The sequence below is a fragment of the Leptonychotes weddellii genome, chromosome 10 (assembly GCF_054177405.1).
Source record: "Leptonychotes weddellii isolate Sample4059 chromosome 10, ASM5417740v2, whole genome shotgun sequence".
Taxonomy (NCBI): Eukaryota; Metazoa; Chordata; class Mammalia; order Carnivora; family Phocidae; genus Leptonychotes; species Leptonychotes weddellii.
In genome coordinates this window covers 14,200,365-14,216,189 of record NC_138378.1, presented here as the reverse complement: position 1 = coordinate 14,216,189, position 15,825 = coordinate 14,200,365, and the positions used below count along the sequence as shown (strand labels likewise).

The 15,825-nt window shown below is 40.5% G+C and overlaps 1 protein-coding gene across 8 annotated transcripts in view; it reads left to right on the top strand.

Moving 5' to 3' along the window:
• The window catches only part of PKIG (cAMP-dependent protein kinase inhibitor gamma), a 94,562-nt gene that overhangs the window by 11,738 nt on the left and 66,999 nt on the right, over window positions 1-15,825 (top strand). For 2 of the 8 annotated variants that reach the window (XM_081832715.1, XM_081832726.1), the window contains exon 2: window positions 4,131-4,291. The exons of the other annotated variants lie outside the window; for them this stretch is intronic. The gene's annotated coding sequence lies outside the window, so the exon portion shown is untranslated. The remainder of the gene's footprint in view (window positions 1-4,130; window positions 4,292-15,825) is intronic. 8 annotated transcript variants of the gene reach the window in all.

Genomic DNA, 15,825 nt, shown 5'->3' with positions numbered 1-15,825 from the left:
AAAAAAAAAAAATAAAAATATAACTTCTAAGTTTTCATAAACAATATGATAACATTAGTTGTACATGAGGTGGATTTGGGTAGGTTTTTTTAAATTTATTTATTTTTTAGAGAGGGAGAGCACATGTGGGGTTGGGGGAACGGAGGGAGATGGGGGAGATGGAGAGAATCTTAATCAGACTGTGCACTGAGTGCGGGGCTTGATCTCACAACCCTGAGATCACAACCTGAGCTGAAACCAAGAGTTGGACGCTTAACTGACTACACCACCCAGGTGCCCCTTAGGTGGGGTTGTTTTTGTTTGTTTTTTGTTTTTTTGAGGGATTGTCTGTGGCCAGTGTACTTTTTGAATTTTTGTACCAAAGCTTAGCATTTTACTGTTTCTGATTGTATTTTCCTGCCTAATAAAATAAATACTATATGTATTATTTTAAGTCTGTTTATCTGAAACCCAATACCTGTTTCCTTGTTTAAAACCGGAGGCATTAGATCTTTTCAACTTAGGTTATTTTCTCATGGATAATCTAGTAAAGCTAAAGACACCATGATTGAAAGTCACTGAAACTTAATTAAAATAATATTTCCAAGGAGAGGCCAATAAAATGGCATAGGTTTCCTGTGGCCTCAGAGTCACTGTTCTCTTCTAGCCAACATTTGGGAAATGCTAGCGCTCATAGGAATGCAGAGTTATATAGTGGGAAGAACAAGAACTTGGGTTTCAGGCAGATCAGGGTAAACTTGGGCAAAGTCTTTGAGTCTCGGTTCCTTTATCAATGAAATGTCTCATGAGATCCTTTGAAAGTAAACCATTACATAAAACCTGGCCACTTAGAAGGGGCTTAATAAGTATGAGTTATCTTCTGTTCTCCCACTCCCATTTCCACAAACCTACCTACTGTGTGCTTCTGCTTATCACTAAAAGGAAACTTGAAAAAGAGAAAGTTGGTGGTCTCATCCTACTTTCAACATCAGTTAAACATATATAACTATATTGCTTTTTTGTGTGTACAGGGTTTAACATTAGTGGTTCTTAATGATCTCTGCATGTTACATGTGGTCCATGTGGCCATATTTTCCAAACCAAAAAATTGGTTTGATGAGTATAGTATACTCAGAGGATCAAGAGAACAGCATACTTTTTTTTTAAGATTTTTTTTTTTTTTTAAGTAATCTTTACACCCAACATGGGGCTCGAACTCACAATCCCGAGATCAAGAGTCGCATGCTCTACCGACTGAGCCAGCCAGATGCCCCTAGAGATCAGCATATTTTAAAATAGTGCAGTCTTGGGGAAATCCTAGATGTGCTTTTATGTATCCTGAGGAAGCAGTACAAAGTCATGGTGAGGACTGGAATTCTTTGGAATCCTTTGGACGTGACTTCAAATCTTGGCCTAGGCACTTTCTACTTTCCTGCACAAGTTACTTAGCCTTAACCTTTCTTTCTAAACTTTAGCATTTCCTCATTTGTAAATGGGTATAACCAGAGTTCCTTGTCTCATGAGGATTGCATGAGATAAACGACTCAGCACAAGGCCTGGCAAGTAGTAAGTACTTGACATATAAATGTTAACTGTTGTCATTATTATGAGGCCTTTGAAACAGGTGCACCTTTTTTGCAAAAGCCTGTAGAAGAACAAAAACTTCTAAAGTAACTCAGTATTTCGTAAATTACTGCATAATAACTTCTTTATTAGGCCTGCTATGGGAAAGGCACAGAAATATTTTGAAGACCCAGTGCCCAACTTGGCATGCCCCTGGGGAAGACCCTGACTTTCTCACAGTATTTGAATAACTCTAAGCACCTATTCTCTTGCCTCTAAGATGATCTCTTCAGAGTATGGATATTTTTTGGTTCATATTAACTTGTATTTGTTCCAGAAGTAGGACAGACTTTAGCATTAACTTAATCCACTACGAGGCTTCTTTCCCTAAGATTGTCTTGATTGTGCCCTCCTCAGGTTGTTGGCTTCATCCTCAGGCCAGCAGCAAAATAGCTGTGGCAGTTCTGGGCCCCAGATCCATGTATGGACCCATCAAAGGAATTAAAGATTCTTTCTTCCCGTGTCCTCCTAAGTGAGAATTTTTCTCAGAAGTTCCCAGAATAGAGATGCCTGGGTGGCTCAGTCGTTAAGTGTCTGCCTTCAGCTCAGGTCATGATCCCAGGGTCCTGGGATCGAGCCCCGCATTGGGCTCCCTGCTTGGCAGGAAGCCTGCCTCTCCCTCTCCCACTCCCCCTGCTTGTATTCCTGCTCTCGTGTTCTCTCTCTCTGTCAAATAAACAAATAAAATCTTTAAAAAAAAAAAAAAAAGGAAGAAGAAGAAGTTCCCAGAATATTAATCCTAGAATCTCATTGGCCTGAACTGGGTCATGTGCCCATTCTTGAACCAAGTCCTGTCACCAGGGCAATGCAATGCCTTTTGGCTTAGGCTTGGTTCTTGAACAAGTTATTTATGAGGGGGATGAAATTATCTTTAGGCCAGTCAAGAACAGAATTGTGTTTCCATTAGATGTTTTTCTGTGAGCATGAGGAATGAGTAGATTCGTTAGTTAGGAATTATTGTTGGCTGCTGATAACAGTGCTTTAGATAACACAAATCATTTTTCTTTCAAAAACATTAGTCCGGGCGCCTGGGTGGCTCAGTTGGTTAAGCGACTGCCTTCGGCTCAGGTCATGATCCTGGAGTCCCTGGATCGAGTCCCGCATTGGGCTCCCTGCTCGGCAGGGAGTCTGCTTCTCCCTCTGACCCTCCCCCCTCTCATGTGCTCTCTCTCTCCTCTCATCCTCTCTCTCAAATAAATAAATAAAATCTTTAAAAAAAAACAACAAAACAAACATTAGTCCAAAGTAGGCGGTCTCTTACTGGCGTGGCGGTTCCACAGTGCCATCAGGCCATCTACATCTCTCTCTCATTCTGCTTCACCATCTTTATCACATGGCTGTCACTCTCATGGTCACCTTGTGGTCACCAGTGAACTTCTGGCTCTAACCAAATAGTCCTTCCTCAAGGCAGGAAAAAGTAGAAAAGGAAAGGGCAAAGGACATGCTTTTAAGTACTGGAAGTCCCAACCAACACATTCAGTTTACATCTTAATTGTCCTTTCTTATAGGTGAGGGATGCTGGGGGAATGTAGTTTCTCAGCTGGACACATTGCTGTTTCCAGCCATCTAGGGATTTTGTTGCTGTGAAAGAAAGGGAAATGGCTGTAGGCCAGGCAACATGCAGTACCCACCACAGAAGGCAGCCAGCAATCTCCACTATACCTTTCATTTGGAGGAAACCACGGTTGTTGTCTTTTTTTTTTTTTTAAGATTTTATTTATTTGAGAGTGAGAGCAAGAGAGAGAGAGTGCGTGCATGAGCAGGGGGAGGGGCAGAGGGAGAGGCAGACTCCTCACTGAGCAGGGAGCCTGATGCAGGACTCCATCGCAGGATCCTGAGATCATGACCTGAGCCGAAGTCAGACACTTAACCCACTGAGCCACCCAGGCATCCTGGAAACCACAGTTTTGTAACGTTTACTATCTATTCATGATTTTTAATCAAATAATGAGATCATATTCTACATGTGTTATAATTCATATTTTCCATTTAACAGCATCTTGAGTATCTTTTCACGTCAGTTAATATACAGTAGAAGCTTCTTCATCTCCACTTGCAGATGCTAGATTAACAGATCCTCTTCATTTTCACTATAAAATTTAGTGTTTAATTCCCATGGCCCTTTGAATGTTCTTGGCCAGTAAACAACTCTATACTATGCTATCCAATACAATAGCCACTAGGCACATGTGGCTGTTTAAATTTTAGTTAATTTAGGGGCGCCTGGGTGGCTCAGTCATTAAGCGTCTGCCTTCGGCTCAGGTCATGGTCCCAGGGTCCTGGGATCGAGTCCCGCATCGGGCTCCCTGCTTGGCAGGAAGCCTGCTTCTCCCTCTCCCACTCCCCCTTGCTTGTGTTCCCTCTCTCACTGTGCCTCTCTGTCAAATAAATAAATAAAATCTTAAAAAAAATTTTTTTTAGTTAATTTAAATTACATTAAAAATTCAGTTTCTCTATCTCAAGAGTCACCTGTGACTAGTGATTACTGTGTTGAACAGCCCAGATACAGAACATTTCCATCATTGCAGAAACTTCTGTTGGACAGCCCTGCTCCACAGCACCAGCACACTGCAGTGCTCGCCTGTGTGGGTTTCGGGAGTTTGAGTATAGTGATTAAAGTCACCAAGTTGGAACCAGACTGCCTGCATTTGAATTCTCACTCTGCCATTTACTAGTTGTGTGACTTCAGGTAAGTTCCTTAGCTTCACTGTGCCTCAGTTTCCTTATTTGTAAAGTGATGGTTACGGTGGTACCTAGACTGTGAGGAGTAAAGGATTCGATGTATGTAGAGTGCTAATAACAGTGCCCGGCACATAGTAAACAACTGTAAGTATTTGCTACCATGATGATGTGATGATGTGATAATGGTGGGGATGGTGAGGATGATGGTGGGGATGACGGTGATGACCAACAAGAGTCAGCTGGGTTTGTTCCCAAACCTGTTCGTGCCAGTTTTACTTGCTCTTGTAATTGCAAAATAACTGTTATGTTGGCTAATGAGATTTGAGAACATAAAGGGAAAAAAAGACATTGTTTTTGTGAAAAATAAGTTTAGTATGTCTGAAAGACCTGATAAAGAACAAAAAGAAAGTTCTTGTGAAATTAGAGGTAGAAGAGACCTCTGAAGAAATTGAGGAAAACAATTCATCAAAAGATAGGTTTTGCCTTCAGACTACTTTACATGGGTGTGGTTCATGCAGGAACTTTAATTACTAGAACTTATTTTCAAAGAAAAAGCCTTAAAAAAGGAAAAAGAAAAGAAAAGGCCATGGGCGCCTGGGTGGCTCAGTTGGTTAAGCGACTGCCTTCGGCTCAGGTCATGATCCTGGAGTCCCTGGATCGAGTCCCGCATTGGGCTCCCTGCTCGGCAGGGAGTCTGCTTCTCCCTCTGACCCTCCCCCCCTCCTGCTCTCTCTCTCTCTCAAATAAATAAATAAAATCTTTAAAAAAAAAAAAAGAAAAGAAAAGGCCTTGGTCCCTTATCAAGTATTAGGCAAATGAACATACATTTTTAATGAGTCCTCTCTTTAACTGGCTGTTTCTGGTTTTTGTTTTTTTAATGAATTTTACCATGATTAGTCCTGATACCATCAGGGAAGAGTGTTTTCTTTTTTAAGTTGTTTTGTAGGGATTACTGTGCATCTGTTGAAATGAGACCAAACCCTACTGTTGGACATTTACATGTTGCTTGGTTTTTAGTGTTATAGTTGGTCCTCTGGTCAACTTCTTTACAGATAAATCTTCTCTAATCAGTATGTTTTGGTCCCAGCAGTTCAGAGGAATCCTGCCCTTTTCATTGAGAGGCCCGGATTTTAATCTGGAAATGATTAGAATACCATAAAACAGGGCATGTGGGCATTCCAGCCCTAATGTTGCTTTTGGATTTAGCTCCATTTCTTCTCGTGGGCCACTTGCTGATTTTAGGTAATGCTTAATGTTTGATACACCAAAAAGTTTGGACTGTCCCAGAAATTTCAGCATAATGGAATATGTCCTGATGTGACTTCTTTTTCCAATTCACATAGCATTTTGTTTGAACTTTGCTTTTTATGGCATTTCTCATAAATAGTCCTTCTCTGTAATCATTTTTGCATTTGTGTTGTATTTGCTATTAAACTCTTAACTTGTTGAGGACAGGAATCCTTCGTTGGACCTTTATATATCCTAACATAGTGGGCCCCCACTTTGTGTTCATGGAAAGAATGGATGAATCAATGTCGCTTTCTTCTATTATGACATAGCCATCTTCCATAACACTGCCTTCGAATTCCTTGTTAGTGGAGGCTAGTCTTCTAGACTCTTTAATAGGTTAGATTCCACATTAGAGCAAAACATGTTAAATGTTTGTAAGGTGATTTTAAAACATAAACAAGGGTAGAATTGTATAAAAAGAAACCCCCATTACCCGTCATCTAGCTTCAGTAGTTATCAACATTTTAGAATCAATTTTGATTTGGACAGAGAGAACATGAGGACTCTGAAGGGCCCGTTTTGATTTTGTGGGGGAAAGAAGCAGGGCAAGTATGATGGGCAGGGTGGAGAAAAAGGAGGTGATGGCCCAGGACAAACCTGCCCACCTCCCTCCTAGAATTGTTGCGAGGGTTACGTGAGTTCACATATGAACAGTGCAAAGATCAGGGCCCCCCCATACAAGGTGAGTGCAGCTCAGTGCAGCGGCTGCCGCATCATTATTATTACCACTGCATGGCTTGAGGGAGTGGAGTTTGGCGGCAGAGGCACTTACTAACTTGGTGACCTTGGACATCAGCCTTTCTGAGCTGCAGTTTCTTCGTCTGAAAAATGAGAATGATAGTAACATCTTATATACCACATAAGGCAGTGCAATAAGGCATGTAAATGTGTTCTGGATTAATTAACGTTAGTCACAGTTTTCCAGAGTGATGTTCTGGCCTGGAGGGACCGTGCTTCTGGAATTTTTGGGAATCAAGCCTATTACTTGTATGGATTCTTGTTCTGAGACTTCACGATATTAACAGGCCCCAGAGTCATTTGACAGCCTAGCAAGTAAATATTATAGCACAATAAGCTTTGTTTCCATTTGCAAAATGTTTGTTTCTAAAGCATGAAAACAATTTTGCTTTACATAGCTTGTCCATATAAGCACTAGAAATGAAATACTTAGCAACCACGTTAATAAAGGGATAAAAATAGTTTTCCTAAGAAACAGTTTGTTGGGAATTACTGTTGGAAAAATGTTGTGGCAGAATCTGTTTCATCTTTGAAATATAAACAGATTTTCATTTGTCTTTATTTTTCTTATAACACTTTGCTCAACTCCTAATTAAAAATAGCTTTCCCAAATTCCTCCAGGATTCCTCTTAAAAAAATCAGTTTTCTTTTTCTTTTAATGAAGTCTAAGTTTGAAACACTTTGCTTTCTCCTTAGTACTGCAAAGAATTCTAGTTATGCAGAACATTCATCCAAATCACATACATATCTGTCTGAGATAAGAATTAGTAAATACTGTGGGAAGAGAAATAGAATATCCCTGGTGGTTATAATACATTTATGCAGTGTTTGTTTGGATGGGGCTATCAGCTGTCACGTCTCCTGGGCATGAGAGTTACATAAATCCCGGTCCGAAGGTCGGTGTCCTACACTTACATTCTCAGGAAGATTTTCTCTTCTCAAACTACTATTTGACATAGGTTTGACTTTTTAAAAGTTTGATTCTTGTTTTAGTTAGTAAAATTTGGCCTTGTTACCATTTGTGATTTATAGCATCTTGGACTTTTATAAACTACTTCATTCAAACAAACTAAACCCCCATTGTGGACCCACAAATAACAACATAAATAAATACAAAATGCGGTTTTGTCTCAAAAAGAGCAATATCCTAATGCTACTATTTGGCCCCAGTGACATATGACCTCTCTTAGCTTTATTTCTCATAGACTGTTCTATTTAAATGTTTTATTACACAGTTTCTTTTCTTGATGCTTTTTCCTGGGTTTCCAGTATATTTTGTTGATATTTCTTTCGAAAAGATCTAACTCACATCATCTCTAGTAGTCATCCAGCCAATGTTGTATTAGAATATAGGCTTCTTCTAATTTATTTTATTTTATTATTAGGATTTCATTTATTTATTTGAGAGAGAGAGAGTGCGTGCACACAACCAGCACGGGGCAGGGAGGGGCAGAGGGAGAGGGAAAAGCAGGCTCCCCACTGAGCAGGGAGCCCAGCATCCAGGACCCTGGGATGATGACCTGATCCAAAGGCAGACGCTTAACCAGCTGAGCCACCCATGCGCCCCAGTGCTTCTTCTAATTTAAATCTAATTTAACCTTCTAGATTGGTTCTAGAGATGTTGACAGGAAAAATGTTGGATTTTTAGAATCATGGGAATGCTTACTTCTCTGTGATACATGTTTACATCTCCTTGAGTGAAAAGGAAGTTAGAAATGTACTCCTTGATCTAACTTGTTGATCATTGAAAAATGAAATTTGGAACTAGTTTTAACTTCTGAAGAAATTAGAAGATTTTTATCCCGTTTATGAGGTGTACCTTCACTTTTTTATATACTAGAACTTTAGGATCAATTTTTTTCTTTCATTTCAACATATATTGAGCACCTACTATGTGCTTAGTATTGTGTTGGGTGTTTTACATATATTAGTTCATTTAATTCTCAGAGAAGCACTGGGTAGGTAGATAGGATTTAAATACCCAGGTGCTTAAACTGAAAACCTTCTTCCTTGATCCTCTTACTGTCCTGTCCACCCCCAGTCCATTTGGCTACATTGCCGTAATAGCAAAATACACACTGCTCCTTCTGCAACCTGTGAGCTGTCAGCAGCATTGGCTGCCTCCTCACAGGTCTTCCTGATTCCCTTTTTTTTAAAAATTTAAATTCAATTAATTAACATATAGTGTATTATTAGTTTCAGAGGTGGAGTTCAGTGATTCATCAGTCTTATATAACACCCAGTGCTCATTACATTATGTGCCCTCCTTAATGTTCATCACCCAGGTATCCCATCCCCTGACCCCCCTGCCCCCCAGCAACCCTCAGTTTGTTTCCTATGATTAAGAGTCTCTTATTGTTTGTATCCCTCTCTGATTTCATCTTGTTTTATTTTTTCCTCTCTTCCCCTATGCTCCTCTGTTTTGTTTCTTAAATTCCACATATGAATGAGATCATAAGATAATTGTCTTTCTCTGATTGACTTATTTCGCTTAGCATAATATCCTCCAGTTCCATCCTTGTCATTGCAAATGGCAAGATTTCATTTTTTTTTAAGGATTTTATTTATTGGGCGCCTGGGTGGCTCAGTTGGTTAAGCGACTGCCTTCGGCTCAGGTCATGATCCTGGAGTCCCGGGATCGAGTCCCGCATCGGGCTCCCTGCTCGGCGGGGAGTCTGCTTCTCCCTCTGACCCTCCTCCCTCTCATGCTCTCTCTCATTCTCTCTCTCTCAAATAAATAAAATCTTTAAAAAAAAAAAAAAAGATTTTATTTATTTATTTGACAGACAGAGACACAGTGGGAGAGGGAACACAAGCAGGGGGAGTGGGAGAGGGAGAAGCAGGCTTTTCGCTGAGCTTCTGATGCGGGGCTCGATCCCAGGACCCTGGGATCATGACCTGAGCTGAAGGTAGACGCTTAACGACTGAGCCACCCACATGCCCCAAGATTTCATTTTTTTTTGATGGCTGAGTTCTATTCCATTGTGTATATATATATATATATACCACATCTTCTTTATGCATTCATCTGTCGATGGACATCTGGGCTCTTTCCATAGTTTGGCTATTGTGGGCATTGCCGCTATAAACATTGGGATGTAGGTGCCCCTTCAGATCACTACATTTGTATCTTTGGGGTAAATATCCAGTAGTGCAATTGCTGGGTCGTAGGGTAGCTCTATTTTCAACTTTTTGAGGAACCTCCATACTGTTTTCCAGAGTGGCTGCACCAGCTTGCATTCCCACCAACAGTGTGGGAGGGTTCCCCTTTCTCCACATCCTTGCCAACAACTGTCGTTTCCTGACTTGTTAATTTTAGCCATTCTGACTGGTATGAGGTGGTATCTCACTGTGGTTTTGATTTGTATTTCCCTGATGCCCAGTGATGTTGAGCATTTTTTTCATGTGTCTTTTGGCCATTTGTATGTCTTCTTTGGAGAGATGTCTGTTCATGTCTTCTGCCCATTTCTTGATTGGATTTTTTGTTTGTTGGATGTTGAGTTTGATAAGTTCTTTATAGATTTTGGATACTGTCCCTTTATCTGATAAGACATTTGCAAATATCTTCTCCCATTTTGTTGGTCTTTTGGTTTTGTCAGCTGTTTCCTTTGCTGTGCAAAAGCTTTTTATCCTGATGAAGTCCCAATAGTTCGTTTTTGCCTTTTTTTCCCTTGCCTTTGGAGATGTTTCTAGGAAGAAGTTGCTGTGGTTAATGTCGAAGAGGTTGCTGCCTGTGTTGTCCTCTAGGATTTTGATGGATTCCTGTCTCACATTGAGGTCTTTCATCCATTTTGAGTCTATTTTTGTGTAGGTGTAAGGAAATGGTCCAGTTTCATTCTTCTGCATGTGGCTGTCCAATTTTCCCAACATGATTTATTGAAGAGACTGTCTTTTTTCCATAGGATATTCTTTCCTGCTTTGTTAAAGATCAGTTGACCATAGAGTTGAGGGTCCATTTCTGGGTTTTCTATTCTGTTCCATTGATCGATGTGTCTGTTTCTGTGCCAGTACCATACTGTCTTGATGATTACAGCTTTGTAATAGAGTTTGAAGTTGGGAATTATGATGCCACCAGCTTTGCTTTTCTTTTTCAACATTCCTCTGGCTATTCGGGGTCTTTTCTGGTTCCATACAATTTTAGGGTTATTTGTTCCAGCTCTGAAAAATGCTGATGGTATTTTGGTAGGAATTGCACTGAATGTGTAAATTGCTTTGGGTAGCATAGACATTTTAACAATATTTGTTCTTCCAGTCCATGAGCATGGAACATTTTTCCGTTTCTTTGTGTCTTCCTCAGTTTCTTTCATGAGTGTTCTGTAGTTATTCTGAGTACAGATCCTTTGCCTCTTTGGTTAGGTTTATTTGTAGGTATCTTATGGTTTTTGGTGCAATTATAAATGGGATTGACTCCTTAATTTCTTTCTTGTCTCATTGTTAGTGTATAGAAATGAAACTGATTTCTGTGCATTGATTTCATATCCTACCACTTTGCTGAATTCCTGTATGAGTTCTGGCAATTTTGGGGTGGAGTCTTTTGGGTTTTCCACATAGAGTATCATGTCATCTGCGAAGAGTGAGAGTTTGACTTCTTTGCCGATTTGGATGCCTTTTATTTCTTTTTGTTGTCTGATTGCTGAGGCTAGGACTTCCCTGATTCCCATTTTGACCTTGTATAAGATTTATGGCTGTACACCTAAAACTAATAAAATGTTGTACATCGATTATATCTCAATAAGACTGCAGGGGGGAGGGGCACCTGGGTGGCTCAGTCGTTAAGCGTCTGCCTTTGGCTCAGGTCATGATCTCAGGGTCCTGGGATCGAGCCCCACATCAGGCTCCCTGCTCGGCGGGAGACCTGCTTCTTCCTCTCCCACGCCCCCTGCTTGTGTTCCCTCTCTTGCTATGTCTTTATCTGTCAGTTGAATAAATAAAATATTAAAAAAAAAAGACTGCAGGGGGGAGTAAGTATAGAGAGAGATGAGAGTCGACGTTAAATGCCCATGATCCAAGGCTTTAGGTAGAACTCTATAGTTGTACTGTCCAGTATGGTACCTGAGATGTGGCTAGTCTGAATTGAGATGTGTTGCATACAATGGATTTCAAAGACATAGCAGAAGGATAAAGAATATGTTGTTAATAATTTTATATTGATTATGTGTTGAAACGATAAATGTTTTGGAAATACTGGGTTAACTGAAACAGATTCAAATTTTAAATGATTTTATACGTATATTAAATATTATGTATGTATATAAATCTCCACATGGCAGCCAGGGTGATTTTTTTTTTAACTTTTTGAGCTAATTGCAGATTCATATGCAGTTGTAAGAAACAATACTGAGATCCCATGTACCCTTTACCTCGTTTCCCTTAGTAATAGATCTTAACTCACATGTCACTTCCTCAAGGCATCCTTGCCTGACCACTCCGATATAGCCTGCTCTCCCCACTTTCATTCACCTGTCCTATTACTCTGCTTAATTTTTTTCATAGAATTTGCTAATGTCTGAAATTATCTTATTTATTTGCTTAGTTGCCTTCTGTCCAGTAGAATGTGAGCTAAAGAGAATGGGAATGTTATTTCTGTTCATTGCTTTATCTCCAGTGCCTAGAAAAGGACATGCATATGATAGGCGCTTGATAAATATTTCCGGAATGACTGAACTTTATGGAGGCAGTAACTAAGTTTCTAAGTGATTGAGTAACTTAACTGTGGTCACACAGCTAATAAATAGTGGAACCATGACTTGAAGCTACAGGCACAAAGACCCTAAAGTAGAGTTGAGTTTGTCCTATTCAAAGAATAGGTAGGACCGTGATGCTGGAGGATAGGCAAGGAGAGGGAGAGTGGTACAGTTTCAGACTAGAGAAATAGTCCAGGCCCAAGTCACTTCAGGCTTTGTATACCGCAATGAGGAGAGTGGATCTCATTCTGAGTACAGTGCTGGAAGGTTCTCACAAGGCAACGCTATGAACAATATGGTCCAGTTTAGCCTCATGGGAGTTCTGGGACCAAAGTCCTGGTCTAGAATGAAGCTTTCCTGTTCCTTGCTTTGCCCCCATGTGTATATATTTCTCTTGGAGACCACTTCAGGAAAAGGACTCTGGTCCTGTCACCTTCAGAATATCACCCATTAATCACATTGGTTCTCCCAATAAGGAGTTCAGGCAGAATGATGGATTTGCTGGGAGGGAAAGGAGGATGCAGCTCATGCCAGCCTTTGGATATGTTCAGGGGGAGGCACAGCGTGACACCCAATCAGTGTACCCTGGCCTCTGTAAGTGCAGCTTATGCAGCTTGGAATTCTTTGGGACCACTCTCAGCTTTATGTTAGCACAGAAGATATTGTCAACTGAAGTATTCTGTATGGGGCGAAGCCTTTGGATCCAGTTTTTATCTGACACAGCATTAAAAACAAGGGCAGTTCTTCAGAGAGCAAATGCAGCAGCTGAGATGGAAGAAAAGATTTCCTCCTGCATCTGCTGCAAGGGACCATGAGAAGCCCAAGAAAATACGTAGCAAAGAAAGGTGTAGCCCTTGTTCAAAGAGCTTGAACAGTTATATCCCCTACCACCACCAAATTGAAAGGTAGCTGACACTTCAAAGCGGTCTTATTCTACTTGCCTGGGAGAAGGACTCCAGAAGAGGTCAGCCAAATATGGCTGAGCCTGGTAAGGCTCAGAGAGGAGCTGGTGCTTGGCCAGCGTCCTGAGGGATGAATAAGAATTAGGAGGGAGAAAGGAGGAGAGGTGTTTAGCTGGGATGAGAGAGACCAAGGTCATGAGGCATTCTGAGAAAAGAAGAGCACTAGAGTAGCAGAGGCTAAGGAGGATCCGTCCGGCGCAAGCAGGTTCAAGAAGGGAAAGAGAGGGAAAGGATCTCATTGGAAGGAAACAGTGTGACAGTAACTCTTGGTCAAGAATTTCTACCTTTTTCTGCTTGTGCAGATAACTCAGGATGGAGAGACGGGCAGGTGCGTGGGTGGGTGACTATTCACTGAGGTATGATTAGAATAGCTATCACTTCAATAGCATCTACTCTGTGCCAGGCTCTGTTTTAAGCAGCTTCCACTTATTAATCTGTTTTATCTTTAAAACAGCTCTGGAAGGCAGTTACTATTATGATCCGCATGTTACAGATGGGGAAACTGAGGCATGGGGAGGGAAAGTAGCCTGCCTAAGGTCACAGAGCTCTAGAGTCTGTGCTCTTAGCCTCTATTATGACCTCTTACTTAATAGGGGCCAGGTGGATTTTTCCCCCCAGCTTTGTATTATGAAACGTTTCAGACATATAGGGAAAAAAATTTTTTTAAGTATAGTGAGCATCTGCATCAAATACGTAGATGAAACAGTGCTAACATTTTGGTGCATATGCTCTATTATATATGTGTGTGTTTCAGTTTTTTACTGAACTATTCGAAGGTATGGTACAGGAATGATAATTCACTCTTGAATACAAAACAGCATCATCTTCCTTTTTATATGGTATTTACATCCTTCCTTTTCTATGTATTCTTGGAAGATACAGGGCCTCTAAAACCATGTGCAAGTACGCTGTTAAAAGTGAAAAGGAGTTAAGTTCTAGGCTCATCATTATAAATAGGTTTTCTGCTTACATGAATGTCTTGGTATTTGCAAGTCAGGCAGGGTAATGGCAATTTTGTTTCTGTAAGACTGCCTCACAGTTTGCTGGACATTTAATGTCCTGGTCCCCACCTACTAAATGCCCATTTGAGTGAGTAGGTAATCAAATACTGTGAAACCAAAGATTTCCATTTCCAGAAAGCCCTCTAGTGATTATGCCTGAGAGCATTGACCTAACTGGTCTCCTAATGATGGGGCTGTAGGTTAAATTAAAAGAAAATGTACACTCCCAGAACCCGTACTGTCATGATTCAGTGTTGAAGTAATGAAAGTGGTAGAACTTATCTGTAATGTTTCTTTTGCTGTATTACCACATGTATTCTAGATTTGTATACATATATTCATTTAGTCAGTTATATCCCCTACCACCACGTTTACCACTTTGTTCCAGAAAGGCTGTATGACAGTTCTTGATTTATTTAACCAGTAAGTGTGTCTCCTCATGTATTGATCTGAATCAACTAGGAAGTATCTGTAATTCTTGTGCTTTTCTGTATAAAAGGACTTGAAGCAGACTCAGGGCCCACTCAGTTTGCTTTTCCAGCTTTATTTTCCCAGTTTTGCTAGAGATGCTGAAGGATTTATCTCAACTGTATTGCTCCCTGGACTCCACCATCTCTTTACTTTTCACTGTTGCCTGTCAAAGTCCCATTTGTCAAGCTTATCTTAAATGCCATCTTATTCATGGATCTTCCTCAGAGCCCTGCATTAGGATATAATCTAAACCTCATAATACCTTCTTGCTCATGACACTAACCACAGACTGCCTGTGTTACATTTGTATGTTTCCCTTACCCTCCACATATATTTCAGTAATAATGCCCCAGGCAACTTGTTTGTGGCAGGCCTTGTTCAAGGTTCTGGAAATAGAGATGAATCTCCCATAGATGATCCCATTTTCTTCTTTGCTTTCTTGATAATTGGAGTAGCCTCTGATTCCCTTGAGTCCCTTGTGATACATGGTACACTGCTTTGCACATGGTGATGCATATGTATTTCTGAATTGAGTTTGGGATACTGGGAAACAAGCACTTCCAAGTCAGATCTGAGTTAAAATCATGGCACTGCCACTGTGCAACCTGAGTAAATCACTTAACTTCCGAGAACTCCAGGTTTTTGTATCTATAAAACGCTGATAATAGCCATCTTACAGGATTGTTGCAAGTTTAAAGATGAATGATCTGAAGTGCCAGGCACAGGTTAGCACAAAATAGGTGCTCATTCAGTGGTAATTCTTGTAAGGGAGGCTCAGTCATTCCTTTAGGTCAGTTGAGTGAGCAGTAGAAAGTAGAAGTATTTAGGATCTTAATTGTCTTAAAGGAAACGCTTACTTAGTCTTGGGGCTTCTCCAAGAAGAAACAGGCCCTGGAGAAGGTCTGACCAATCGCTGATTAACTGTTCCCTTTTTAGAGTCAGTGATCTGAGTCTCTGTTTTGGAACTACTTATATAATGTATACCACCTGTTATTTGTGTATTTTTAGCAGTGGGAGTCGGGTAATCCTAATCCTGTCTGTAAAAGAGCAAACTGTTTACCAGAAGCAGAGCTTTTTTCTTAACACTGACTCACACTGACTCATCCTTCTCATTTTCCTTCCCACCGCTCATAACAACCTTGCAAGGGAGAGAATTTTTAGGGAAATCAGTTGGGTTACTTTTTTTTTTTTTTCTTTTAACTTTCCAAAGTTGGAAGCTTGAAGGTATCACATCATTAATTCCGTCTCAGGAAGGGCTACTGCCCTGGAGTGGCCACAATGACCAGGGCCATGTAGCTGAACATCTCACATAAAACCTTGTCTAGACAAACCAGTTCTGTTGGCTGAGAGATTAGACAAGTGCCTGAAATGTACATGTTAATTGACTAAACACAT